This window comes from Syngnathus floridae, chromosome 13 (assembly GCF_059516105.1).
Source record: "Syngnathus floridae isolate MCC-2025c chromosome 13, RoL_Sflo_1.0, whole genome shotgun sequence".
NCBI lineage: Eukaryota > Metazoa > Chordata > Actinopteri > Syngnathiformes > Syngnathidae > Syngnathus > Syngnathus floridae.
This window is the reverse complement of record NC_142425.1, coordinates 5,395,579-5,422,203: the sequence shown is the minus strand read 5'-3', so window position 1 is coordinate 5,422,203 and position 26,625 is coordinate 5,395,579. Positions and strand designations below refer to the sequence as shown.

Genomic DNA, 26,625 nt, shown 5'->3' with positions numbered 1-26,625 from the left:
TGACGAGGACTGTTTAAACAACAATTTTCAATACATATATTGTCCTTGTCCATATATTGTCCATGTACTGTACTGTACTGTACTGTCCCGTACTGTGCCGTGACGTACTGGATTGGATTGGATCGGATCGATTTCATGGATTAAGTTGTTATACAGTGATCCCTCGCCACTTCACACTTCACCTATTGCGGTCTACAAGTGACGGGAGAATGGCGTTTAAATACACACAGGGCATGCCTCTAAGCAATAGTGCTTCACTGTGGACAAGTGCGGGGTGAGAAACACTACTGTTGGAAATTTCAATACAATGGTGTTTAGATTTCCAAATAATACATATAGCATTTGTACTTCGCAGATCTTCGTTTATTGCGGGTGGTTCTGAAACGCATCTCCCGCGATAAACAGAGGATCACTGTATTTTTTTTAATTGACGAAGCATGAAACTATTGGACATGTGGATTCAAACGTTTAAATTAAGTTTCAAACACTAAGGTTTACCATAAAGGTTCCAGTGGTTTTAGGATTATCTTCAAATTTCACCCCAAAACTTTTTTATGAGTGTTAATTGTTCAAGTACTTTGCAATTCTATTGCACCACCATGCTTTTTGCCCTTCCTAGTTAATTTCAATCAGAAAGTTGAGGTTGTTGTTGCTTCACGTTATGTCTGAGAAGGAAAAATGTTAAAATGTAGAATTAACTGTGTTAATATACTTTTTCTCCCCTTTACCTTTAGATAAATTGAAATGTGTTTCCAACACTTGTCCTGAAGTGCACAATTGTCTTTTACTAAAATGATGGAAATGTCTAAAACTCAAACAGCATGTGTCCTTGTTTCACAAAAGATGAAATATTACCTGAGCAACGCGTGGACCTTTTCACTTTAATTAAATGAGTTCAGAACACCATAGACGTTAGTTAATTGGCTATTAGCTCAACTTTATACATTGAATTAAGTAGAAATTAACCTTGCAAACTCCAAAGGGAGTCAGCTGCAAAATTAGATTCCCTATCACGGACATAGAAACAAGATAGTCCATATTTCCCATTGGTGTTTCTGTCAGTTTTTTTTACCCAGCAAAAACAACAACATTCATTCTCTAATAAATGCTGAGCGTTACTTGAAATTTTATTTTATTTATTTTTTTATTATTATCATGTGTATATTTTTTTAGTTATGACTATTTAGGTAAGTTCATAGTTACTCAATGCAGAACTCTGCAAAAGCTAATGATGTAAATTAATCTGCACAACGCCCTTGGTCCTTTTTTTCACAAGTCAGATTCTTATTTCTCATGAAAGGTTTAAGCAGCCTGAGCATGGACGGTCTCCATTGAAATATCACCATTGTCCATCAGACTACTGACTTTCCTACTGCATAAACAATAAACCATGCAACATCATGTCACAGTTGAAATACAGTACATGAAAAATTACTTTAAGCTAGACTGAGGGCAACACTTACCGTTTGAAAACAGATGTGAAAAAATCCTACCATTAATGATTATAAATTATAATGTATATATGTCAGTAGTAGTCTGCATATTAGAATATAATGACTTGTGAAAAACAAGGAAATACCTTTAACAAGCAAGATCATTTAAAAATAATTTTTACTTACCATCCCACGAAAATATCGCATTTTCTTTCACAGCTATGCAGATGACAGTCAGATCTATGTCCCGCTGAGCAAAAAGGATGTATCCTCCTTAAGACCACCAAGAAGAAATTAAAGCCTGGATGTCATTGAATTTCCTAAATTTCAAAGAAGAGAAAACAGAAATTATGGTTTTTGATCCCAGTGACCCGTATACATCCCACCCTGGAGTCTTATTTTAGGCCAACAGTCTCGAACTTGGGTTTTAAGTTGGACGGTGGTTTTAAATTAGACCGCCAAATCATTGCTGTTGTTAAATTAAAACAATGAAGTTTTACAGGAATGCATGCTTAAACAAATGTTGTTTAACTATTTTTTTCAAATGTACACCAAAGAGGGATCAACCTGTCGTTCAAAAAGAAATGTATTCCACAATTTCTGCACAAGTGACTGCAAAACGTTTTCACCTTCAGTTTTGAATCTTGTGTGAGGAGCATTAAGTAAAAGGCAGTCAGCAGACCAAAGTGACCTAACATGACAATGAAATGAAGGCTGATCCACCAAGTTTGCAGAGCCTGACCATTGAGGACACTAAGTAAGTGCTGATTTTTTGGGGATTATTTTTTTTTTTACTGAATCCAAATATTAACACGGAGCCAGTGCAACAAGAGTGATGTGGCTGCATCTATAATTGTGAGTCAAAAGACTAACAGCAGCTTTTTGAGAGAATTTGAGATGGTTTGTGACATTTTGTTCATTTAGGTGAAAAGAGAATTGAAACATTTGAGATTGCATGGTCACATTTGAATTCTCCACCTTTAGCCACAAACATCACCACAAAACTATGACAGGTTTAAATGCCTCCTGCAAACTACTAATTCAAAATTCTTAAGTTTCATTATCACCTCTGTCTCACTTACCTGGTACCATCTGTGTTTTTCCCCCCAAGAATAATTTTTTAACCATATCTTTCAAGACACTTGATATTTATAAAATTAGGAAAGATCATTCTGATAAAATGTGGACATTGTCACAAAAAAATACTGCCCTAATCCCAGTCTGGAATTTTTATTTTAGATGTTCTATTTAAAATGACTGGCTATTTCATTCGATGTTAAATTTAATATATTTACAAGTAGTACCATTAGTAAATACATTTCTGAAGTTTTTCAAAAAGTTTTTGTAAAACACTGTGCGTCATGAGACTTTGATTTCTTCACTTGTCAGTTTTAATTTTACACATTTCTGCTACGTTTTGTAAAATACCCTGTGTGCCCTGGTGTCAGTGCCACACACTTTGCAATATTTCATTCATATTCTCAGTTTTATGGGCAGTTTCTAAAACCTAATCTGATCAAATGAGCTATTTTCTCTTTAGCTCATTCTTTCCTGAAGGTTGCGGTGAAGGTTGGTTGTAACTATTCTTAGTCTGCGCTCCATTGGCTCACACACAGCAATTCTTTCACTCTTTATTGTTCACCTCCATTCCTGGAGGGATGACGTTCTGGCACTTAGTGAAAACTTCTCCTTGCCACAGAGATGGCATGCATTTGCAAAGTTCTAGCAAAGGATAAAAAGTCATGAGTATCATCTTGCGAGAGTGTCTGTCAAGTATGCAGACACTGGTGTCACACACTTGCTGAGTCACTTGAATGTGTTGTGTGCAATGTGCTGTGTGTTGCACTTGAAAGGTTTCTGATAACATACACAGATGGTGTTGTTCCCCATCTCATTCTCTGGGCAACTAGTGGATTAAGCTTGGTCTCCACGGAAAAGGTAGCAAGAAGTATTTCCTTCCGCTTGACTGAGCAGTATTTCCCTTACTTTGAGCAATTCTCTCAGAGGAGAGTACATTGATTTAAATTAGAGCCGTTGGGTTCTTGTGTTAAGACCTAATTGAGACTAAGTTGTTTTGGTTTTGTTTTTTCTAATACAAAATCCATCTGAGCGGCACAGGAGTTCAGCAGTGTAGGGTTCAATTCCAGCTCCGGCCTCCCTGTGTGGAGTTTGCATGTTCTCCCCGTGCCTACATGGGTTTTCTTTCGGTACTTTGGTTTCCTCCTACATTCCAAAAACATGCATGGTAGGTTGATTGCTCATTCCAAATTGTATGTAAGAACGGTTGTTTGTCTATATGTGCCCTGTGATTGGCTGGCAACCAGTACAGGGTGTATCCCGCCTCCTGCCCAAAGTCTGCTGGGATAGGCTCCGACCCGAGTGGAAAAAACAGTATGAATGAACGAATTAACGAATGAATGAATTCTGACATGATGCAGTTGATACAATCACAATGTCATTTAAAGTGTTTTAACATGAATCAGATTCCCAGAAGGCCCCTTGAAGAAGCCTGCACTTTGATTTATGCATTTAATAACGTGGATTCAGTATGCATATTGTGCCCTACTAGATATGTTATTCACATGAAAATATATCTAAGCAATATTATGGTGGCAGTCGCTCATCTGTAAGGATGACCGCATTAGAACTGGAGGGTTAAGGGAAACATTGCAACCAACTGTTGGTGCAATGGATCACTGGTAGTGTCGGGTTTATTCACCGTGTGATTGATCGGCCGCTTGTCCAGATTGGAGTATGCCTTTCACCCGAAGTCAGCTTGGATAGGCTGCAAATCCCCACAATCCTGAAAAGGTGAGAGAATGGAAGGACGTTGGAGAATATCTGGTTGGGGGTCATGAGGTTGTTGATGGCTTACCAGCCTTAATGCACAACCGTTTCGGGCTGTAATGTATCAACCTGAAGGGAATTCCCAATGGCTAACACGCCCCTGATCTTCAGTTACATTGTAGTTTGCCCAGATAGGCTTTCTACAGTATACACTTTGAGTGACATCAAAACTACCGTATTTTCCTGACTATAAGGCGCACCGGACTATAAGGCACACCTTCAATGAATGGCCCATTTCAAAACATTGTCCTTATATAAGGCGCACCGGACTATATGGCGCACCATTACTGCATCATGTCGGATTTTTAATCCAAATCAAATCATTCTCCATTTTATCTTTTTTATTTAAACTTCAGACGCAACAAATTACGTTATAATCACAAAATAATGATCCATAGTCTTTTTGATTCATGATTCATAGTCTTCAGCGGGCCACTTATGATTGATTCCATGACACAATGTTTCGGGCCAGTTTACATTTAGGAATTTGGTCCATATACGTATAAGGCGCACCGGACTATAAGGCGCACTGCCGGCTTCTGAGAAAAGTTTAGGTTTTTAGTTGCGCCTTATAGTCCAAAAAATACGGTAATCAGCGGTGCTGATATAGTGATGGCTGACAAAAATAACAGTAATTCAAGTCTCATTCTTGCAGCAACTTTTTTGAACAAGAAGCAGGTACTGCACGACGCTTCCATATTGTACATATTTTACTGACTCCATTTCTATCAATCAATTTGTCCAGTTACTCTCTAAATGTCTTTTTAGGCTGCACTGAAGCCCTACTTCAGAAAGCATCGATACAAATGGTCGATCAGGAACAATGTGGAACAATGAAGTCACTCTAATTAATTGTTTCCGTTTGGGTTGTACTCCAAACTGTGCAACATTTTGAGCCATTTTGCTTTGTAAGTTTCAATTTGCCATAGATGTGATTTGATTGTTTTGCCGGTACTCATTCACTGCTACTGTTCTTGTGGTTGAAGATAATGCGGGTCAAGCAAATAATGCATTATTTCATGGTAACAAAATCATGACTGAAGTTGGCAGACACTTGTGTATACAGTCACACTCAATAATACCAAGTCATTGTTTGTGAAGTCTTTGCTGCGATCATAATTGAGCCATTGTAGCACAACACTGATCACGACGGTGCTTCTCCGCTGATTATATCTTATCGTGTGTTGCTTTTGGGTTGTCTTACTTCCCTTCAGCTCAGACAAATGTTGTGCAGCTGGCCAATGAGCCATGAAGCGCACTTGATTAATTGAAAAATCTAAAGCGATAAAGACCTCAACTGCTGCTGCTAAGCCATGGAGCATAAAATGAGGTGAAGAGAAGGAGGGAAGAGCTTATACTACAAGTTAGTCATTAGTTGATGACTTTACATTTCTGGAAAACCTTCAATCTTTCAAACGTTGTCAATCCCAGGTCTCTGTGCGAAACATTCAGATTTTGGTATCGTATGTTAAAATATGATTTAACCAAGTACTGTACTGTTTAATTTTATTAGCTTTCTAGCTTCTTAACAAAAGACACATAGTCAAATAAGATCTCCCTAATTTGAGGCGGGGCGTGCTTTGATTCAATTTCGGGGTACGTAAGGAACCAAATGGGCAACACAAATGGTGTCACACATATTGTAAAAGGACCTCTGGATGAAAGATGGACAAATACGGAAATTGATGAGTCTTCTGCCAAATCTAATTTATTTATTTTTTCAGTGAGCGCTACCCTGGGGTGCAACCTTGTCTTTGACATGGATTTAAAAGAAACTAACACACGGAAACCCTGGTGATTTTTCATCTGCCCTGAAACCCACTTCCATCCCTTTACTTTATCACCTCATTAGCGTGCAACCCCAGAGTATTCTTCAAGGTGTTGTAGGTGTAACGGCTCCAGATGCATGCTCTCAAAAGTGCCACTTTATTTGTTCCCTGCTGTTCACAGCAGCAACCTTCACCTACGTCTCTAGCACACCTGCTGCATTGGTCTATAGGGAAAGGGATGTACGGCAGTATGTGCACAGGTATGCCCTGGTTGGAATGTTTTCTTGTTATTGTAAAGAAAAGCTAAAAGGCTTTCAACGTAAACAGTCACGCTTTCCCCACTGTGCCTCGGTCATCTTTCTCAAGAGACTGAAGCCTTTCTGCAAGTAGCCAAGGACGACACTTGGGGCCCAGAGTTAACAGACTGTGTTCAACTGTAGTTTGACAGCAGGAGCTGTCAGATGGCATCTTTATTAAGTTAAATGAGGAGTCCTGGAGGACATCGCAAGCATCTGTTTCTTTTCTTCAATGGAACTCGACTCATAGAAAGGAACAACTTCACCAAAATGACAAAAGTGAATGTGACATAACGCAATGATGCAGCACAGTTTGCAGAAAAGGAAATAGAAAGCAAACTGCTCATGTGGTTGGAGCAAAAGAAATTGTAGATTTTGTGTAGTACGTCAATCACAACTAAAACTTGCAGCGTGATTTGATAAAAATCGCAATGTCTTGTTTTGATTTCTTCACGGTAGATGATCTTAACATATACATGGAGAAAAATAGGCTACTACTTTTTAGGCCAATGGCTTCTGCTTTCGAGAAGATGCCTCAGTTTCCTCTCATGAAGAAAATGTTGATTGGTTTAAATAACATTTGCAGACTCTCAAAAGCTTTGAAATTTCCTCACTAAAAATGTTTTATTAAAATGGAAGTTGGAGGAGACAGTCTGCAAATGATTCACAGAGGATACCTATTTCTCAGTTTCCACTGAGTTTTTTTTTTTTATTTCACTTCTCAGCAGTTGGTTGAAGATTAGTGCTAAAAACAGTTCACTTGCTCAATGGGGGGTCCTCATCTGGACATTGAAAACATGCAGAGCACAGAACTAAGGCTCCAGTTTTAATTTAACTGCCTTAGAGAAACAGAAGGTTTAGACTTAAGCACAACCTCCTGCCATCTTCTCAGACATTAATAATAAAATAATTTTAATAATATTGAAATATGCACACTGTGTATTTGTTTTTAATGTGGATCCAAGGTTTTGAGTATTTAATATCAAACTCTAGGTCATACTCCTCTGTCGGAGGACAAACACTTTTTCTGTTTTATTTTTATCATTTTAGCTGTTCCTGGTTTAACAATCTGCTTTTCCACTTATGGACCCATGTCTCAGTTGACCAGCGGAAATGTATAGTATAGATGAAAAATATCTAAAGGTCAAAATGGCACACTTTACCAGCTAAGGGCATCCCTACCAAAATAAACAGAAGTTCATCACCATCCTATAAAATTGTGTTTAAGGTCATTTTGGATTCAGCCTAAGCCCTCCAAAATAATTTTGTCCTTCTTGTAGTCTAACCGGCCCGAGGCAAGCTTAACATTTACCTTGGCTGGTGCTTCCCATCCTTCATCAAGAAAATGTTCAATCTCTTGTGAGGTCAATCTGCCCTGATATATTTTGACCATTCAAGCTGTGGGGTGCTATTATTATTGGATGTCTTTGCATTTTACCCTTTCCAGCATGAAAGCAGCTCACATCACAGAATATGCCAAGTGCATTGCAACGCCTTTGGATCTCATTGGAGCGCCTTATTTGTTTTTTTCTTTAATCATGTCACCATCTATAGCATTTTTAATAAGCTATACTGCTAAATGTACTCTGTCAACTCACACAGAAATTGATAAAACAGGTGATTACCGTATTTTCCGTACTATAAAGCGCATCGGATTATAAAACTCACCTTCAATGAATGGCCCACCGGATTATAAGGCGCATAGATTAAATAACTCAACGTTGCTCAAACGTTAATGCAATCACAATATAGTAACACTCGAAATAGTGAAAACAGTAACAATATACAATAACTCAACGTTGCTTAAACGTTAATATCACACAACACACAAAATAAACACGTAAAGCTTACTTTAATAAATTAGTCCTCATCCACAAATCTATATCGGCCCATATATACGGCGCACCGGATTATAAAGCGCACTGTCGGCTTTTGAGAAAATTAGAGGTTTTTAGGTACGCCTTATAGTGCGGAAAATACAGTACACAATTTCTTGATTTTTTTTTAACATTGTCATATTTAACTGTCATTTGCATTCCTATGTTTCTGTTTGCAATATCATTTGCACATGCTTCATAATAACGTTGATGGTAACTGCACGTTTGTGGTGATGCAACGACTCAGCAGCAACATCATTCCTCAAATATGACTTGTTTTATGGCCGTCAAAGTGCACCTGTCCTTTGGAAGCCACTAAACAAAACACTGACTCTGATAGGCTGAGGTACAGCCGCAAAGTAATCGTCTCAGTGGCTTTTTTGTGACAAGATGGGATGTCGGTTTGCATGAAAATTATTTAATTTTCACCTGTTGGTTGGTGCTCTCTGCTCCTCCCCAGTGATCACATAGCATTGTGAGTATTCCTCTTCTTTTTCCGGAGCAGTCGCCACGTCTGACACGCCACATGTTTTATTGCCCACTAAAGCATAATGTTCCACTCCCCTTTGATATTGAATTATTTATTTATTTTCACGGCAACCCGTAAGTCCCCATGAACGATTAGGCGCCTCCGGCCAGCGGCTGCAGGATCTCGAGGGGTATTAAATATATTGCTGGCATTTGTTTCCCACCTCTAAGTGGATTGGAAGACTATACAGACAAATACTCATCCTAAAAAGCAGAAAAGCCTCAAGAACAAAACAAGTGTGATCTCTGCTCTCTCATTATTGCATCCGCCTGTCTGGTGGCTGTAGAAGCTTTTCATTGTCTGACGTCGATTGTTCTGTTTGACTAATATAGGTTGTTGTCTTGTGACTTGTGTCTCGGAATGCATCGGATATGATTAGGACACCTGAGACTATAATATGATATTCCATCTGATATTTTGTGACCTGCGTGACTTTTTGGGTTGAACAACCTTAAAATGTGTTTCAAGTCAAATCTGGCCTTGCTCATATTCTCCTGTCGACATAAGCGTGTGCCCCGAGGTGCAACATCATATTATATTAATGCTCATTTAATATGATGTTTATTGTTATTGCAGATCTTTTCTGCAAAACATGGATTTTAAACTTGATGTCATCTGTTGTGAGTAATACATGAACATAGATTCAATCAAACCAACTTTAGCTGAATGCAGAAGTGCTATAGTTAATCGATCAATTTATAATCAAATTAATCGCTAATTAGTTTGGATAATCAATTAATGGTTAAGCAACCTACAACTTATCCAAATATTCAAAGCTTCAGCCTCTCAACAGTAAATATTGTCTGATTTTTTTTTTCAATCCTCTATGAAAGCAGACAGTTTATCACTGTGATTAATCAAAATAAGACATTTACAAATGTCTGCTTTTACTTTGGAGAGCAATGATCCATATTTTAGCCAATTTTGTAACATGTTACAGACCAATCCAAGAGTAGGGAACAAAGAACAATATCTCTATCATTTTTTTAGGAGATGTGGATATAAAATGTACTTCCACTCACAGTTAGGAATGTTATATTATAATTTATCTTCAAACTACTGTTATACATGCATGTATAAACATACTTAGCAGAAGAAGTACTGTATATCTGTTTTCTAAGCTATGTACAGTATGACGATACTGAGCCTTTTATAGTATTTTCTAGATAAGAGAGGCATTTGTACCGTGTCTTGCTGCTATCTGTCACCAGAATGAAAGAACACCAAGCTATCAGAGGAAATGCCCCCAAACCCCTCCTTTTTCCATATCACAGAGAGCAATGCCACAAAGCAATCCCTCGCTTTGCTTTCTGCTGACTGGCTAATTCTCTGAGCAGCAGTGGATAGAGAATAGATGTTATAATAAAGATGGAAGTTCTTTGAAAAGTTTATGCTCCTTCAGTTCTACTCTGCTCCAAACTTACAGAGAACAAACGCGACGAAACTGCTGCTTTATGTCTGTAACTAATAGATTGGATTTTCTTTTTTTCATACTTTGACTTTTCACCATGGGCGGTAGACAAGGAAATAATTCTGAAAACGTAATGATGTTTTTATGTTTCTAACGTACAATAGGTAAACTACAAAAAATTACTCAAACAGCATAATGACTGACTGGAATGTCATTTCGAAAAGTTATTTTCCAACAGTATGAATGAGGAATGTAAGAAAATTTTCATCGTGAAATTAAAAATGCATTTTGCTCAAGCGAAAGAGTCTCTGATTATCTAAACGTGTCATTTGAAAAAGCGGTCATTTGTGTGCATGAGTGAGCGAACACATTAGAGCAGATGAGCAACGCTGCTTGGCAACCATCACTCGGGTCGCTTCCAAGAGATGTGACTTAAGTAGGCGAAATGGAAAAAGTGGAACTGTTTCCACAGAAAATCAGAACTGTCAATCATCAGTGATGTGCTAAAAGGAGCCCAACTAGTTTGGATCTTAAGTTAACTGATTTTCTTCTCAGCTAGTGAATTTAAACCACTTGTTTTGGGGGGTATTTACTTAATTCAGTTCTGCAAACATCCCCTGATGCGCTGACTTAGACTCATTTTCAGCCAGTATCAATAACTGGTCACTTCCTGCCCTTTTGTGGCTGATGCTAATGACAAAGAATATATTTTATGTTTGAGAACTTTCATAATCAAATACGCCATAAACATAAGTGACACAACCAAACAAATTACCAATATATATTTTCTTAGGTAACACAAAGTATAACAAAATATTCCACAATCAGAGGACATCTGCAATAATTAAGGGCGTCAATGAATTTAACTTATTTGTGACACTGCTTTTACAGAGCATTAATGCATAGAAGAAGACTTTTTTCATGTTGAAGTGATCATCCAGCCAGTGAACTGTAAAGCTAAGCAGACCTACTTAAGCGTTTCCATATGTCCATAGTAAAACTTAGGTCACTTAGTCAATCATATGATAAATGTGTGCAGCTATGACATCATGCTTAGCAGAAAAATCATCAAAGTAGAGGCAGCTTGGCACGGTACACGTGGCCTCCAAATTTGTTAATGCTTTGTACTCAACCCAGGAAAAAAAGGTTGGTTGGCAGGTGACATAATAAGATTTTGTCATGAATAGTGTGAACACTACTTAAATAAACAAACTATTCACCACTTTCTCATTCAGTGCAGCACTTCGCATTGCTGCTTCAGTATATTAAGTACATTGCTCAGTTCATCGTTGCAATTCTTAGTTTAAAGGCAAAGATTTCGGTTTTATTTTTTTCTCTCTTTGGAAAGATTACACCAGTATTGCCATTTGCATGCAGTTATCCCAACACAACAACCAAAAACAATTGGCCATATTTTCCTTTTAAGAGCAATTGAAATTTTAAAAATAACGGGTCCTTCAGTGATTAGCACTTTTGTACTCAGACTTTATTTTGATTTTACACATACAGTACACTGGACTCAAACATGCTTTAGTTTTGACCATTTTCATGTTTGTTTCATTCTGCTGAACAATAAAACAATTCATTTTCATTTGTGTTAAACCCAAACAAATGACAAGCAGAGAGAAAAAAGTATAAGCCATCCATTTTAGGAATGTATTCCTGCTTTTGTATTCAAAACTTACAGGGCCATGTCAATGCAAAACTGATTTCCAATTTCCCTGCCACAATCTTAAGCTTGACTTATGAATTCCTTCAGCCTCTGTGGTCAGCAGATAAAACATTACTGTTTCGTGTGCTTACATCTCCTGTAGGCTGTACAGAAATCCTGCTGGTGGAAAATTTTGTAGAATAGTGCCAGCAGTGGCAACCGTTATTCCTAGCCACACTCGACTGGTTCACCCTAATAAGTATGAGTGATCGTATCAATACTGCATTCTTCAGAATTTCAATAAGCTTGCGTCTGACAGACATTGATTCATTCATGATTCATTAATACATTTATTAGAGTTTTCAGAGACTGAAAAAGGGAAGAATGTCATCGTACATGCAAAGCTAAGCATGTGTAGTTGACATTTAATTTGTTTTTAATTAGAATAAAATGCATCAAATTGAGATTTTTTTTTTAGCCAAATATGAAATTGCTTCAACTGCCCACTGTGGTTCATGAGACAAGTGTTCAATATTGTGCTGTAGGTCACTTTCATGGAGTCTCTACTTACAGTTTCACGGAGGAAATGAAGTCCTGACTGAAAATGACCAATTACGTAAGAGAGGTTTTGCTTCTTAACTTAAAATGTAATATTTGTGAGAATAGAAGTCTGGTGTCTGATAATTGAATGAACACAAGGGAAATATACATATCACCATTGTATTATTATTTGATTATAATTAATCCTACACTAATATAGGCGCCATATGTTAAAAGTAAATTAAAACAGTTGCTCCACAGAGAATGAAAAAGTGGAATGTAAGATTGGGGGGAAAAAAAATTAAATCAAATTATGATTGATGTTAGTGTTACGGATGGCTGAGGCGTCAAATACGGTCAAAGTCTTTTTTTCCAGCTCAAGTTCTACGCAGTCAACTTTAACGCCCCACCCAAACAGTTGTGGATGATCTCATTAGTGTCGCGACAACTTTGCGGAACAAATTGTCCAGATAAGTCGATCCCCCAACGCTGAAGAGAGGCACCGTGAAGCATCAGCCGACATTTTAACGGGGTCCTGTCTCATCTGGGTGAGTGCCTCTACAAATAGGGCGGATAGGGACAAGAGGGGAAGGAGACGGAGGTGAAGTCAGAGGTGGCAGATGAAGGAATCAGCCGGGTGGAATGGAAACCCTGTTCAAGGTTAATGAGCAGAAGGATAATGTTTTAGCGCCAAATACGACCCTGTCACTATCTGAGAAAGGGATTATGGCGAGAGGAGGATGTCAAGATAGTGTATATATGGTGTGCCGATGTGTTTGTGCACGTGCATGTGTGCATGGGCGTGTGCGTGTGCGTGTGCGTGTGCGTGTGTGTGTGTGTGTATGTATGTATCGATAATCTCTCAGAATCATCATCTCAATTAAATTATTCAGATGGGTTATCATCATCTCAGGATGCAACATACGATTTTAGCATGCTGGCCAGCTTTATGTTCTATGGTGGCTTGGTCAGAGCAAGCCAAGTTTGACGACAAAAACAGGTCTGTAGCGATCTGCACACATCCAATAATTACATCATACTCACCAGAGATATTACTATTTTATTTACTTCGTGTTTTTGCCATGTTATGAGATAAATATCGATTCCAAACCGCCCCAGATGTACAATATGTGGCACAGTTGCAGCAGCCTGTTGTAGCGTTATTGTAACAGCCTATTGTAACTCTCTTTTATTTATTTCTAATTTATTGTATTTTCCTCCACCATTTACAATTTTTTTTTAGTCCCAGGCAGCCACCCATGCAACCCACCCTCTGCTCTACAGCATTCAAACCACATCAATGTAACACATTCTGTCAAAAGTCTGACCTTAAAGACAAAAGCATATAATAACACAGTTTCACCACACTTTCTTGGGCTATGTGGTGGCATCCATCCACCCATCCGTTTTCTGTACCGCTTGTCCCCACAAAGGTCGTGGGCGTGCTGGAGCCTATCACAGCAGTCATCGGGCAGTAGGCAGGAGACACCCTGAACCGGTGGCCAGCCAATCGCAGGGCACACAGACACGAACAACCGTTCACACTCGCACTCACACCTACGGGCAATTTGGAGTGCCCAATCAGCCTACCATGCATGTTTTTGGGAAGTGGGAGGAAACCTGAGTGCCCGGAGAAAACCTACGCAGGCACGGGGAGAACATGCAAACTCCATACAGGGAGGGCTGGAGGTGTAATTGAAACAGCACCCTCTGAAAAATGAGGTGGATTTGCTCACCAGTGCGCCATGTGGTGGCACATCCAACACAATAAACGAGGAAATTAAGAAATGTGAACGCTAAATAAAACACCATAGACCAACTAAAGCTTGGTGAATAGCATGCTTTTATTTAAAAGGCATGACTTTTCACAAGAATCGGCACTGATTAGCTCACACTTGTTTAAGTGTTACCAAGCTCGTCTTGAGCTGTTAATTTGCCTTGCAGTCTGTTGAACACTTTGAGAGAAAGTTGCGAGTGCCAGCCATTTAATGAGGAAGGCAATAAAAAAAATAACTATACAATTCTAGAAAGAGCTCAAAAATGTTTCCACTCCATCCCCTCGTTACTGGATTCATCTTCAACATTCTTCAGAAAAGGTAAATGTGAATTTTTCATTTGTCCATTTAATTAGTCATTTATATTAATTTCACTGCATTTGTATATGTAAATAAATAAACTGTATTTTGCATTTGGAATGGATTAATTAGATTTATATTACTTGCTGTGGGAAATATTGCTTTGGATTTTATATGATTCGACTTTCCGGAACAGACTAATCGCAAAAATGGAGGGTCCGCTGTATTAGAAATAGAAAATTCTACCTTAACTTGTTCGCCTAAGCCAAAAGTCAACGAGTCAATCTCAAACCTTTACTAAACATTAATATAATTCATGATGATAGTTTAACAAAACAGAAAACACTGATCAATAAATTTGCAGCAAATCATACATCACAGTACTAAAGAGGAAGTCGGGCTGTATGTTAGTTATTATTTCAGAGGCCAGAGAAAGTGCAATTTCAAGTTATTTTCGCCAACCAATTTTGGCCATCCACCGAGCAAAAACCTTCCAAGTTCTTCATAAAATACTGATTCTCAAGAGGCTTGAGGAGCGAGGCGGAAGGCAGAGTGCAAGAACCAGAAAGGAGGAGGAGGAATAACAGAGAGAATTGATCATGTGCTCCGGGTAAGCTGGCGCATTGGATGTATAGAAGAAACACAACAGAAAATGAGAGGATGGAAAATTGGACAATCAAACAAACACACAAACAGCAGCCAGACAATTTCAGAGGGTTGTAGCGACGCCCAATCGATTTGCTTTCCTTCATTCTCATCTGAGTCGGCCTCCACACTCAAAGTCATATACGCACAGTGATCTACTTTATGAATACAATCATCCACGGGAGTGTCTCAGACGGCACCAGCATGTTAATATTGAATAATCACTCCCTCGTCTCGCTCACTTGCTTTCATTCTCTCTGAATATGCAATTTATTGACAGAATGAGAATCAAGGCGACTAAAACAACAAATTAGAGGGTTGGAGAGGCAACACTTCCGCTCCGAGTGACACAAGTTCAATTATAGCGGAGCATTATGTTTGGCAAACACAACCTAAATAATCAACATCATAAATCAAAATTTTTACAGCAACAAAATGTCTGGTATATGGGACTGTGGCTTTTTCGGTAAGGTACTTAAATGACAAGCACAGAAAGTATTCAGGTTCCCCTGTTGACATTTAATGTGGTGAATCTGACGCATGAATGAATTATGTAGTGATAAGCAGACTCCCGTATTTTCCGTACTATAAGACGCTACTTTTTGCACAAGCTTTTAAACCCTGCGTTTTATAGTCCAGTACTGCTTATCTATTTGCTTTTTCACGACTTTTACGATATTGTATGATTTGTGGATATTACCTTATATGGCAATAAAACATTAAAACACATGCGGCTTAGGAACAAACCAGAATTTTCCCTTAATTTTAGCTGGTGCGATTTATATTCGGATGCGTCTTACAGTCCAGAATTTACACTAATTAGCAATTAACCAAATTGTTTCGAGTTTAATGGAACAGAAAAGATGTATGGCTATGTTGATTGTTTTAATTTGTGTCAGCCATGATTGATTGATTGGGATTTTTTAGATTGACAGACTCACATGGACAAACACACAGATACATAGTAGTCTGTATATTGAACACAAGCCCCCAAAGACAATCACCAATCGTTTAATATAGGAAAGAAAATTGTCCTGAAGTACGTCGATAATATTATCTACGCTGTTCAAGGGTCTATAAATCAATTTTAATCAGTCAAGAAGCCAAAAAATGACCTCTGGTGGGAAAAACATGAATATACCTTGAAATGCACTCTGACTCACACATACAATCAATTAACTCCTGTGACTTCCTCTAACAATCTCTTCCTAATACTTCATATATTCTTCTTTCACTAAACTCCCGCTCTGTCCAACTGGGGTCAATTAATCATCAAATACTATTTGCATATTTGCAGATGGGCTATGCTAAGCTGATTACGGCCTGTTGAAGAGCTGCTGATTCAATCGGGCTTATCCTGAGTAATAATGCAATGAGGATTTGAGGAAAACAGATTTGGAACTATCTGACTTGATATCATCTGTAGAAGCCAAATAACAGATGACACAAACAAATGACCAAACCACATGCGTTGCTAGTATTTTTTTTAATTGAATTTCGGCATCCATAAAATGTGGGATACGTTATTTATTTATTGACTTACTGACTTACGTTACGTATTAACGTACCTTATTTATTTACTTACTTACTCACTTACTTACTTACTTACTTACTTACTTACTTACTTACTTACTTACTTACTTACTCTATAAACAAGACATTTTTTTTTATAATAATACAGAAGTAGGCTAAAATTTAATATTTTAATAACAAATACAGCAACCCCTTGCCTCAAAAATGGTTTGTTCCACCCAATCCCTCCCCATTTTAAATGGCAGCACGTGAAAACATCCAAACACCTAACCTAGCACATACAATGTATGTGCAAAGCAATGTATTTTAATTGTCTGCTTTCATTGAGCATACATTGACTAATTTACTAGATAGCCCAAGCACAAAAATATGTGCAAAGAACTATACTTCACAGAAAAAATAAATATGCTATACCACAACCATGTTATTGGCCTCCAAAACTGTTTCTCAAATCTTCTAATAACCAGAGAGAGTACAACCTTCATCAGAACCTTTTTCTTAATCTTGCTCCTTGTTGTTTCTCAGTCATAACACCTTCACACCCCTCCAGCAACTCCTGCTTTTTTATTTTTTCTCAAACTTCTCCATCTTCATAAAATGGGGCTTCAAGACGGTGGTGTATTACTCGGGGATTACATCGACGGCTTTAATTCCAACTCTACATCTACGGCTTTAATTCCAACTCATGAAATGACACCAGTCGTGCCACCAAAGCAAGGCCTCCTCAAGCTTCTAGCACACGCAAACACTCATGCGTGACGTATGTGTATGAGAAATCTTTTTATATGATGACACCAACCACCTTATCAGCAGTGCATTTGTTGATTATATTTGCTAAAACTTCATCATTTTGATATCATTACAGTGTATTATATAATAACTGCCCTCGTGTACTATAAGGCAGGATTCAACAACATGGTGCCCACACCCTGAGATGACATGACCAGCCCTATTCTAAAATTAGCTGATATAAGGGGCATCTACCGTATTATCCGCATTATAAGGCGCACCAGATAATAAGGCGTATAGAATAAATAACTCAACGTGGCTCAAACGTTAATGCACTCACAATATAGTAACACTCGAAATAGCAAAAACAGTAACAATATATCAATAACTCAACGTTGCTCAAACATTAATATCACACAACACACAAAATAAACACGTAAAGCTTACTTTAATAAGTTAGTCCTTATCCACGAATCCATATTGGTCCATATATAAGGCGCACCGGATTATAAGGCGCACTGTCGGCTTTTGAGAAAATTGGAGGTTTTTAGGTGCGCCTTATAGTGCGGAAAATACGGTAACTTATTTTTACTATGAAAATTCAGAAAATGCTTAAAGAGGAAGTCAACCCAAAAAATATTTATTTCCAATTATGTCGTATGTACACTCACTAGTCTAAACATTCTAATTATAATTCTGTGCGTTGAATATGAGTTAAGCAGCAAAATTCACCCGTTTTTATCCATTCCAGGAGGCGGCCTTTTTGCCACTTGTTGTCAATTGAAAATGAGATCACAATTGCCAGGTCCCAGGTCACAACCAATCACACCTCAGCTTGAGAAAACTGGTGCGCCATGATTGGATGTGACCCAAGACCTGTTGTTTCAGAAGTGTGTATCAAACTGCGTAATCGGCACCCAAAAAGTAGCCATCGATTCCAAAAACGTCAGCGACCTTTGGTATAAGCACTTAGCTAGCTCGAACACAAGAGGAAAGGTGTCCACGAATGGTAGTGACAACCAAACTTTCCAGAGATTGTCTAAGTCAGTTTTACTGTTTTTCTTATTCCTCCAAAATGAATTCCCTTGTCAATTTGTCTATGATAAGATGCTGTGTACGCCACAAATGAGAAAGTTTAGACAGAGCAGAACCCACCATTGCTCACTCAGCTGGACAATAGTTCTGCTTTGTTGCTGATAATAAAGGGTGTCATCACATTAAATTCAAGCAGTTCCACTTTGAGTGGATGGAATATGGTTAATTCATGTTGTAATTTCTTTGCTTCTCACTAACCCTAACGATTCCAAACAATTTTGACAGAAAATGTGGTGCTGGCGGAGAGGGTGAGAGCATAGTCGCATAGCCATGTGGAGTCATACTGCCCTCTGGTGTTTACATGAAGCTAATTTGAAATTGTGCAATCATGGGGGGGAAGCAGAGGAAGTGTGTCGGATGAAGACAAATAGAAGAAACAGGACAGGATTAAATGCAGCAGCGATTCAGCCGCACATACATTTTATGCCTCAAGGTGCTAATGTGTTGAACTTATTTTTATTCATGCTTGTGGTAGATGGGTTTCAAAATCATACCAGAACCAAGTTTTGTTTTTAAATATTACCAATGTGAAATTCACTATAATCTCTCCCTGTCATCTGTATTTAAAAAACCAAGCCAGTTAGACTATAGTAAGTGGAATAAATTGTGTGTACTGCCTTATGATAACAGTATTATGATAGTTTTCTACTCTTCTGTTATGGTTTCCAGTAGTCCTACAAAAAGACACTCACTCTAATGCAAAGGACTTTATATAGTGAAATGGGGAGAGACATTTCAAAGTTTTGTCGCTGCTCTGCATGTTGCAACAGCAACCCAACACTGCTGCGACTCAGCCTTATTGGGTGCCCATGTTACCAGAGCGTGTTGTGCTGCACAGCATAAAAACAATGTCCTTCCCTTGTCACAAAGCTGCTAGTGCTCCAAGGAATCCATATTGGAATTCAAGGACACCAAAGAAGCATTGGTGTGTTGTGGGTTCTTCAAGGTTAAGTCAAATCAGCAGCTGTGAGACTCATGCTGTCTTTGTGTGGTTGGTTTTAATGAACACTCAAATTAATTTATAGTTCTGAAATGATGGATGACTGTGGATTTAGAAACAAGAATGCATATACTGTGAGTTTATGGAAATTGGATATGAGGACACTGATATTAAATACACAGTATACAGGGGCATTGTGGCCTCAGATGTTGTTTAGGGGCACTATATAGGCTTACAATGAATACAAGCTCTGAGTAATGTGATTTTAGGGATGAGATACACAAGGAGATTTTGGCCTTATGAATATCTATTATTGTGGTTTGAAAAAGACACTTTGGGATTGCAGTTTATGGCCCATAAATTGTGGGGACAAATGGCATACAGGAAATATTGTAGAAGGGGATTATCAAATACAGTACATGTACTGGTAGTTGCAAATTTCATATTTTTCTTTTTGTCATTTTATGAGCTTTCCTGTCTTTACCTACAGTTTTAGTAGTTTAAACAGTAGGTATCATGAAGTATTGTAGACTTGATATATGGGGACAACGCAGGACCCTATTTTGGTAGACCGACGCTCGTGTGCTCAACGTTAAAATGGGGGCAATTTAAATTTTTTGCCAGCTTAAGTTTAGTCTGCCGTGTTTATGGAGATGCTGCGGTCATCTGGGTATGCTATCAAACGAAGCAGCCTCGCCCCCTGATGCACCTGCTAAATTGGTGACAGAAAGAAGTTTGCCCTTGGCGCATCGTCATTTTCGTGAAGGGGCAATGGCTTAATTATGCGTGTTTGTGGATTTGGAACACGCGCTAACCCTCATGGGGTGTTTCTGCCACGCCCACCAGCTCAACTACTAATTTTGTGAGAAAAAAAATTCTGGACTGAAAGAAAAAAAAAACAGGTCTCCTGCCAGGCGCAGGCCGTCGAAACATCATGGGATAGCAAAATGTCCAGAATATGAAATTTCAATGTTAAGTTCAGTGGCAATATAAAAGACAATGATGCAATTAATGGTATTCTTGACAAATTAGACATTAATTTGTTGGGTATAAGGTGGTTTTGTGCCATCACAAGTACAAAGTAGTACAAGTAAAGTGCAGTTTGTATTAAAGCATAATGTTTACATGTATTAAACACCATGGTTTGCCAGTGCTGATGTACTAATGTAAACGTCGCGTCTTTTGGTCGAACATAAACACTTTCACTTCTCCGAGCAAACAGCCTACAATTTTCTCCAGCTACGAGGGACACACAGCCAATTATATTTTCTTCCCCTCTGGAGTCCATTAATCACCTCAACACAAAGGCCTTCCTTCCCTTAAAGGAAACTTCTGTCCCGCTATCACACTTCATCAGATTAGTGGTTAATTAAGAAATATGTCCCAGCATTTCAGTTTTAATTATCCGAATGCACGCCTCTTTTGCAAAGTAGCTTTGTGGTGACATGCACTGCAGGGAGGGCACCAAGTGAAAACAGACTGTGGCCTTTTGTGAAAGTAATAAGTTTAGCTTAATGATGATGGAATGAAAGGAAATGGTTCTGGGCAAGAGTGTCTCATTGGGAAGTCACTTGTGAAGTTGTGAAGTGTGTGCACATGTCACATTACAAGAATAAAGTGCATAGATATACGCACTCTTGACACTGTAAGTTGGAGGAAAAAAAAAAAAGCTCAACAGCATCACAAATCACAGCCTCCAAAATTACAATTGCTCCCTTCTGGTCATCACATCAATATGTCTGAAGTCAGAACAAAAATAAGGTGTTCATGCTGAAGCTAGTGGGAGGAAAGTTTACAGCTTCAACTATGCAAACTTCTGCAGTGACAAGCAAGAAACCAACTGACATATTTCCCTGTGCTTGTGTGGGTTTTCTCTTAGTAGCCCAACTTCCTTCCACATTCCAAAAACATGTCAGTTTCATTGAAGAAAACACTCAATGACAGCAGTACATATTTCTACCAATTGACTGTTAATACCATCTGGCCAGTGGCAAAAAGTTGAAAGAAAAACATTTGAAGTCATAAAAGTGTTTTGGTTTTAGAAAAAATGACTATCCACTTGAAACAAGCCTTTCCAACAGAGTCACTCAGCTTCTCCAGGCCTTTCACTTTTTCTTAAGCGCTTCTCATGTGAGTTTGCTTTTTCCTCTACAAACACCCATACTAGTTTGGCGTTTTGAACATGCCACAAATTATGTGGGTCATGTAGACCAGTGTTTCCCAACCACTGTGCAGCGGCAAACTGGTGTGCCGTGAAAGACATTCAGCTATGCAGTAGGAAATTGGCCAATATTACCGTATTTTCCGCACTATAAGGCGCACCGGATTATAAAGCACACCTTCAATGAATGGCCCATTTTAAAACTTTGTCCATATATAAGGCACACCGGATTATAAGGTGCACCTTCAATGAATGGCCCATTTTAAAACTTTGTCCATATATAAGATATATACATTCAGTATAGTGGCTCAATATTGGTCCATATATAAGGCGCACCTGATTATAAGGCGCACTGTCGGCTTTTAAGAAAATTGGAGGTTTTTAGGTGCGCCTTATAGTGCGGAAAATACGGTAACTATGGAGCGCATTGTAAACAGGATTGCCAAACCACTGGTCAGTTAGCACAAGGCCTGGTCAGCCACTTGCAAATCGTGTTTGCATGGCTAATCAGAAAATCTTGAGATTTCATATTTTGTCAGTCTGATAATCGGCACATATTCAGTTTAAGTGAGTGCTGCTGTGCGCTTTCGATAACAGTGATGGTCTGACGACTATGGTGCGTTTGTAAACTGATGGAAATTCCAGCATGTAGTTCAACCGGAGAACCTGGATTATCCATTCTTCACCAACATAAACTACACAAACAAGTCCTTCATTGTGATAACCACTCAGCTGCTGCCAGAAACAGCAGGGTGTCTTTAACTGTGACTTTGTTCTTATTCTCACAATATTTACAGAGCTAGTCCAAATCAGTAAACAGTCATGTTGATTTTTTGGGATTTTAATCAAAATCACTTTCAAAAGTTTATTCCCTTTTAGTCACTTTAAACAACTTTGCTAACACCGGAGGTAGAAGATGCGGTGCTTCCTCTTCTACATTGCTTACGTCAGACTCATCATCAGTTGCAGAAATTATCAACACAGGCCTATTGCGCCCTCTTGCGGTTTAGTGTGAAAATAACATGTGAAATTATATAATAATGTGTTAATAATTTCACCCATAAATCGCTCCAGAATATAAGTCTCACCCAAACTAAGAAAAAAACTGATTTATAGTCCGGAAAATATGGTACTAAAAATGTATAGATTAAGTGCTTCATAGTCTGATGGGACTAACTTTAGGGTGAAGGTCAGATTTAAGATTTGTCAAAGGTTCTCAGACTGCTTGATTAGATTGACTTACGGTGGTTGTTTCAAGACTTTTTGCCTGGAGTTCTAACATACATAAGAGTCATAAGACAGGGTGGCAGTTACATAAACCTCTCAGAAAATTCTCAAGCTGTAACTGAAGTTCCAAAATAATGGTGCTGACCTGACTGAATGGCAACCAATCCTGGGTGGGCTCCACCTCGAGCCCAAAGTCAGCAGGTAGTTGGCAGCTTGACAATAGGAAACTTTTTGGTGTTTTCAATTTGAAGGAAAAAAAGATATCCAGAGGTTGATTGCAGGATGAAATGAGGAATGGCTATAGAGGGGTGTTTTTCTTCCATTGACGTCTGAAGAGAGAGAAGTTAAAAACATATCAGCTGAGGACAAATGCAAATTGATTTGTGGTTGGCCATATTAACAATTCATTGTGTAGAATGAGCGTTGACACCTATTTTCAAAAGTATCCAGACTACTTTTATACAAACATCTCAATAATAAATAATGTCTGATTGTGGTGAGTCGAGACTGGGGGTGTACAATAACAATAATAAATACATAGGGTCGTAAGATACATTTCAGATAATTCATTCAAAAGTATCAAAAAGCGTTCCTGAAATCATGCATGACCCACTCCTTTGTGATACCAGAATTTTTCATTGTTCCTTCATTTACAGTAATAGCAACTGGTAAGACATTTGCCGTCATACCAAACTGCATGATTAGCTATTTTCCATAAATGGGAACAAATATAATCTTTTCTATCATTACCCTAATCTAATTCAACTTGACTATTTTCCCCTTCTGATACTGATCTAATTCCGGTTTATTCTAATGAAATCTATGCAATGGCGCTGCTGGTGTGAAGATTAATTATAAGCATTAATCTCTCCTCTCGTTTGGATTATGTAACCAAATGTCTTTCAGTATTGTCAGTGACAAACTGAAGCATACAGCCAGGGTGAGACAACCACACGGAAAACAAATAAAAAGCGTATTTAGTATGTACATAGTGAATGAGCAACACAAAACCCACAAACATGCGGCAACAGAACAGATTATTACTTGCAACACGAAATTGAATATCATTCCATACAAGCATCTATACACATGAAAAAGCACATTGTTATAAGACGCAATTCTCTTTCCCATCATCACTCAAGACCGTGCAATAATATATGAGACCTGTATTTATATTTGATAACTGTCAGGTTTGTGTGACTGTATCCAGTATGCAGACTCGCTCATTGCCTGCAGGACTGCTTGCAACATTACCGTCCGTGCAAAGTACCTAGTAGCAATCAAGGGCATTCTTTTACTTAACTTCAGAGTACCAAGAGTTCATTTCAGCTAAGATGCTTGTTTGAGTGAAGCTTTTTATTTGTTGAAGAAATTGTGTCTGGATGGAGGTAGATATTGAAGAGGGAGCAACAGCATATTTTTGTTAGTTTATACAAACTTATATACTTTTCATAGTTTTATACTGTTATACTTATCATGTAAATCCATCCATCCATCTTCTTCCGCTTATCCGGGGTCGGGTCGCGGGGGCAGCAGCTTTAGGAGGGACTCCCAGACTTCTCTCTCCCCAGCCACTTCATCCAGCTCATCCCGGAGGATCCCAAGGCGTTCCCAGGCCAGCTGAGAGACATAGTCTCTCCAGCGCGTCCTGGGTCGTCCCCAGGGTCTCCTACCGGTGGGACATGCCCGGAACACCTCCCCAGGGAGGCGTCCAGGAGGCATCCTGATAAGATGCCCGAGCCACCTCCTCTGGCTCCTCTCAACGTGGAGGAGTAACGACTCTACTCCGAGTCTCTCCCGGATGACCGAGCTTCTCACCCTATCTCTAAGGGAGAGCCCGGACATCCTGCGGAGAAAACTCATTTCGGCCGCTTGTATATTGAATTAATTATTCCTATTAATTTAGATATTTGATCATGCCAATCAATGTGTAACGCATTTTCCGCTCAGTGGCCTAGTGGTAGAGTGTCCGCCCTGAGACTGGACTGGAGGGTGAGATCACCAAATGATTCCCGAGCGCGGCACCGCTGCTGCTCACTGCTCCCCTCTCCCCCAGGGGATGGATCAAAATCACACAGGGATGGGTTAAATGCAGAGGACAAGTTTCACCGCATCCAGATGTGTGTGTGACGATCATTGGGACTTTAACTTTAACTTTATAAGGCGCACCTAAAAACCTCCAATTTCCTCAAAAGCTGACAGTGCGCCTTATAATCCGGTGCGCCTTGTATATGGACGAATATGGATTCGTGGATGAGGACTAACTTATTAAAGTAAGCTTTGCGTGTTTATTTTGTGTGTTGTGTGATATTAACGTTTTAGCGACATTGCGTTACTGATATATTGTTATTGTTTTCACTATTTCGAGTGTTACTATATTGTGATTGCATTAACGTTTGAGCCACGTTGAGTTATCTATTCTATGCGCCTTATATATGAACAAAGTTTTAAAATGGGCCATTCATTGAAGGTGCGCCTTATAATCCGGTGCGCCTTATAGTGCGGAAAATACAGTAAATACTCTTATCACTTTATACAAACACAGTGCTCCATCAGAGCACAGACACAGCACACAGAGCAGGTAACATTCCAGTACACAAGGCACAGCTCAGTAACGCCATGACACATAGATACAAAATATTCAGTAGATAACAGGACATTCAGGTGATAACAGAACAAATGCCTGCCTTATGAGAATATGTTTTTCCTTCTTTTCCCTTCCCTTTTCTTCTCTTCCTTATTCCTGCTTGTGGACATTATAAAGCCTTCTGACCGGAACGATGACGTTGTTGTTTTGTCTGCTGAAGTGCCTTGTGCACTGACTGCCATTAAACAACCTAAGATCTTGCAAATAAAGAACCAACTGTTACTCCACATCTTTGTTTTCCTTGCTCAACGACGGACAGTAGAGCACACCTGGACAAGATATATATTTTATAAATTTAAGGAGTTGAAGACGAGCATCAGAAAATGGTGGAATTCTTTTACAAATGGCTCAGTGGGAAATTGAAGAGATCTCGTTCGTGAGCTAGATGATGGCTTCCAGGGTACATTTCAGGCTGAGCATAGAGCACTGTTTTCCGTGTATGTCACCTCATGTACGCCAAAGCTCGTGATACTGAGACATTGTTTTAGCAAGGTTTCCTTCTTTGTCCTCATGCCATAACCTGTCAATACATCCGGCAAAGTAGCACTAACTCAATCCTCCAATCTCTCTCTTATCTGACATCTCAGCGCTGTCGAATTGAACATTTTAATTTCAGATGCCTTCCCATTGCAAGTACAGTACAGCTGTTGCATCATGTCCTCAATCCATTAGCTTCACATACTGTAGAAGAGTTTCACATATAAATGCAGCATTTAAATACACAAGTATCCATCAATCCATTCATTTTACAAACCGCTACAGGGTACACCTTGAAATGGTCGGTAGTCAATCACAGGGCACATATAGATGAACAACCATTGACATCTTCAATTGAAATTGGGCCAAGGCCACAAAAGTGAGCTTTCCTCCTAAAATCTTTCTTATAATGTAATTAAAAAACTTCTGGCAAAGGAATGAATAAAAGGCCTCAGTTCAGTAGCGTTTGTAACCCTTGCATAGCAACAAGCAAAGATTTTAACGGTCTCATAATGGGTTCGCTAAAAGTTTGCTTAATTTGTTTTCTCCTGTAAATGATCAAAACTCCTTTTCTGCAACCTCAATAGTGATCTTTATCACAGAACGAAAGAAAATGTTCACTAAAAGATGAAAAGGACGAAAACACCACAGGCGACAGCACTCGAATGGGCTAAAGGCTAATTGTGTCTGAAATGAGATTTGAAGCAGCTGAATTAGCAGAGGCTGCAGCAAACACAAGTAGA

General features: G+C 38.8%; 1 long non-coding RNA gene across 5 annotated transcripts in view; it reads right to left on the bottom strand.

The window, feature by feature from the left end:
* Positions 1-26,625, bottom strand: part of LOC148388298 (uncharacterized) — a 154,410-nt gene that overhangs the window by 124,910 nt on the left and 2,875 nt on the right. For 4 of the 5 annotated variants that reach the window (XR_015862135.1, XR_015862134.1, XR_015862137.1 and 1 more), the window contains exons 2-4: positions 22,904-23,087; positions 4,153-4,236; positions 1,620-1,753 (exon numbers count right to left, since the gene is read on the bottom strand). This is a non-coding gene — a long non-coding RNA (uncharacterized LOC148388298). The remainder of the gene's footprint in view (positions 1-1,619; positions 1,754-4,152; positions 4,237-22,903; positions 23,088-26,625) is intronic. The other variant, XR_015862139.1, reaches the window with a different exon arrangement.